This window comes from Triticum dicoccoides, chromosome 7B, assembly GCF_002162155.2.
Source record: "Triticum dicoccoides isolate Atlit2015 ecotype Zavitan chromosome 7B, WEW_v2.0, whole genome shotgun sequence".
Lineage (NCBI taxonomy): Eukaryota > Viridiplantae > Streptophyta > Magnoliopsida > Poales > Poaceae > Triticum > Triticum dicoccoides.
This window is the reverse complement of record NC_041393.1, coordinates 695,757,863-695,761,944: the sequence shown is the minus strand read 5'-3', so window position 1 is coordinate 695,761,944 and position 4,082 is coordinate 695,757,863. Positions and strand designations below refer to the sequence as shown.

At 52.1% G+C, this 4,082-nt stretch overlaps 1 pseudogene; it reads right to left on the bottom strand.

The window, feature by feature from the left end:
• Positions 1-1,392: 1,392 nt before the first annotated feature.
• Positions 1,393-3,015, bottom strand: LOC119340454 (annotated as a pseudogene).
• Between the last annotated feature and the right edge of the window lie 1,067 nt (positions 3,016-4,082).

The window sequence follows — 4,082 nt, the reverse complement described above, 5'->3', positions numbered from 1 at the left end:
AATGATACACATATTTGGAATGATAATTGGCTTCCAAGGGAGACAATGATGAGACCCATTGTAACACGGGGAGTAAATAAACCCGAGATGGTCTCAGAACTGATTAACCAAGTTGAGATGACATGGAATGGGCACGTGCTAGTAGAGCATTTCATACCCATGGATGCTGAAGTTATACGCAGAATACCTTTGGCCACCAAGAAATTTGATGATGAGTGGGCCTGGTTTTGGGAGAAGTCTGGAGAGTTCACGGTGCGTTCGGCGTACGGTACGTTGATCAATACACGTAACCGACGAGAGGCATGGCTAGATGGGCGTTCGGGGCACTCCAACCCGAGCGTTGAAGAAAATGCGTGGACTCAAATGTGAAAGTATAGTATTACCGTCGAAGGTAAAGATCTTTGCATGGCGGCTGGTACGACAAAGCTTGCCCACGGCAGACGTGACACATCACAGAAATATGGCAACTGAGAGTACTTGTGCTATCTGTGAAGTTAGATAAGATTCTTGGAGACATTTGCTGCTTGAATGTAGGATGGCATGGAGTGTTTGGATACTTGTGGATGAAGAGTTCCATGATCAGATCAAGCTGTGTGGTGAGTCTAATGCCAAAAATTGGTTATTTGCACTGGAAGAGTCGCTTAATGAAATAAACTATGTGAAGGTGATTGTCACAATGTGGGCAATATGGAAGGCTAAAAGGAATGTTCTGTATGAGAATAAATACCAAATTCCGTTTGCTACTGCCAAGTTTATTGAAAATTTCCTAAGGGAGATGGGGGACATGGAGCATCCACGAGCTGCTGGAGTTGGTCATCCTGTGATGCCGTCGAGGTGGTTTCCACCAACTGAAGGAGCAGCCAAAGAAAATGTTGATGGTGCAATTTCATTTCAGAATAATAGGTGTGCTGCAGCAGCGATATTCAGAACTGAAGGTGGAGTATTTTTGGGTGCTTCGGTCCAGGTGATCAATGGTGTGATAGACCCACCATGTGCTGCTGAAGCTATAACTTGTAGGGAGGCATTGTTCTTAGCGTGGGAAATTAATGTTCAGCGTGCAGATGTGGCATCAGATTGGATGGATGTTGTACGTGCTATGGAGAAAGGGAGCAGATGCGGGAATTCCATGATCATTAAGGAGGTTGCGAGTTTGAGTGCTGAATTAGGAGATTTTAAGTTTAAATTTGAGAGGAGAGAAGACAATGTTGATGCTCATAACATTGCTAAGAACTCTTTACATCTTCCGTAAGGCCGCCATGTCTGGCTTTTCGAGCCCCGGGGCTATGTAAAATTTTCCATTTGACGAATAAATAGGCTCGGGTGTTTCGCTAAAAAAAAGCTACAAGTATTGGCGGAACTAAAAAATAACTGGAAGTATTGGCAAGACAACAGTGGAAAAAGATAGTGACCCTAACTTAATTTTTCAGGCGACTGACCTGTAGCTAAAGCGAAATACAAATTTCAAAACACTCACGCACACAATGCATCTCCTTGTGCATACAAAGGCACAAATAGAAGGCCATTCAGAAGACCACCAAAGCAATACAACGCCAGAAGATGGTACGAATCATAGCGCACCAGATCAGACGGCTACCGCATTGACTGACTGAGAGTTACAATCCCGGGATAAAAATCAGAGTTTGGGGAGGCCGGATGTGCAGCAGTTCTTGAAGGCGTCCATGTGGCGGCTGAAAAGGGGCACGTAGGCATCCACGCTCCCATCGCCATAGAAGGAAGGCACGAGGATGACCCCTCCCTCCACTGGCAGGTAGCTGGGCATGAAGAAGAAGGGCCGGCCGCTGCCCAGATCCAGATCATAGAACGGGATCCGCAGCCAGCTGTCCACCTCGACGTTGGGGCTAAGCACCGTCACCGCCGGGTCAGCAGTCGGCACCAGCCCCTCCTCCTCCACGGCCCCGGAGCAGGCGAAGTCGATGAAAGACTTGAAGTAGGCGTCGTCAATTCTGGCAACCGCCCCGCTGATGAGCTCCGCCAGGTGGTGCAGCGGCCTGTTCACGACCTCCCGCGCGGTGGCTGTAGGCCGCGCCCAGAGCACCACGTTGCCGGTGTACCCGTCCGGCACCCGCTGGCTCATCCGCGCTCGCCCGTCCACTGCGATGAACAGACCGGTGACGTCACGCCCATCGAGGCCGCGCGCCAGCGTCATGCACCGCCACAGGTGCGCCACCACGCACTGCACGGTGCTGTACGGCCGGCCCGTGCCGGCCACAGCTGACGCCTGCGACTTCAGTTTTGCGATGTGGTCCATACTGAAGTGGACCCTCTCTACCACCACCTCGTCGTCGCCGCCGCCGGCCGTACTATTGCGGTCGTCGTATGGCTTGAACTCGATGCTGTGGTGCTCGTACTCTATCTTAAGCGGGTTGCGCGGCAGGAAGAAGGACGGCCGATCGTGCACTGGGACAGGGTCAATGGAGGCGCCTCGCGTGGCTGACCCCACGCGATGATGAGGTTGCACCAGCCGCCACCGTCGGTGACCATGTGGTGCCCAGTCAGGCCAACGACGAGGAACCCGCATGCGAACCTCGTGGCCTGGATCAACAGCAGCTCGTCGCCACCGCCGGTCGGGTGCAGGCTCAGCACCTCGGGAGTGGGCTGCAGAGGCATGACGCTGTCGAGCGCCACGCCGGCCGTCGCTTCGACGAATCGCGCACCGGCGTCGTTGAGTAGGATGGCGCAGCGCTTGCCGTTGGCGTCCAGGGTGAGACGGCCGGCCCACTCGCGGTAGTCGGCGAGGGCCTTGGCGAGCCCGGCCTCGAGGACGTCATGGGACGGGGCTGGTGGGTGGAAGGCGTAGATGACAGAGACGTGCATGTCGAAGTTGGCTTTGTCGAACACTGTGAGCGGGACGACGTTGGCCGTGGCCGGAGCCATCAGGTGGCCGCTGCCATAGTCAGGCTTGATGGACTTGGATGACCGCACTGTGATCTTCATACTGAGCTGGCTGAACGTACGAAGCTAAGAAAGAAGTTGCACCAACGCATGAATACAAGGAGGCTGGCGATTGGATGATTCCCCGGCATAAACAAGGAGTGCTATATATACTAATACTACCAGTCAGTTGCAGTTGCTTTGCACACACATACTTAATTAAGCACAAAAGGAAAATGATTATCTCGAGGGGCCTGCCTCCCACAGCCTTTTGCATTTACCAATATTTTCCATAAAAAATATATACAAGTGAGTAGTATCATTAATCAATTAGTCGGTCGCCTTGTAGCTAAAACAAGTTTTTTTTGAGAATTCAGTTTTTAAAGAGCTGTTATGGGCGTGTTTGGTTGCCGTAGTCTACAGTAACTGCATTGCATAGCCTTCTCAACTCAGCCTGGCTATGCAAATGCAGCCTCAAATGCACCATCTGCAAGTTGTTTGGTTGTCTGCATGCCCTCTTGCCTGCATGGGGCAGAACCACACTGCCTGGTGTTTGGTTGCCTGCATGTTAGTTGACAAACCCAAGGCATGGTGTTTGGTTGTATGCAACGCCTGGTGTGTGGTAACCTCTTTGGCTAGTTGGTGAGGTTACCAGCACACTTCAACACAACCATGTACCACACATTATAAGCAGAGCAGAGCATAAACAGTTCAACGCCCATAACATAGTACGACACATGATAACGATAGTTCAGACAGTTCAACGCATAAACCATAAAGTAGACTTGATAGTACTTAGGAAGGAGGTGCCCCGGCCCTAGTCCTTGGCGGCGAAGGCTTCGTCATGCTTCCCGCACTTGTTGACCACCTCAATGCCCTCGTCGTCGAAGATGATGACCTTGAGGGTGTCGGAAGTCAGGAGCTTGAACGTCACCATGTAGCCGATCTTGATCTGATGAACGGCGGCGTAGGTGGCCCAACACTGATCCAGGGTCATCCTGCCGTTCATCAGCTTCACCGTCACCCTCCAGGAGCAGCCGTCGTTGTTCCTCAGCTTGAACTCCGTCGGCACTGCGACGAAGTGCTTGGTGAAGTCAAGGGGCATGGGAATGCACTAAAGCTTCGGTGCAAGGATGACCTTGCAGAAGTGAGTTGGGCCACCCTCCTCATGGTAGTAGCCGTAGTTGCGG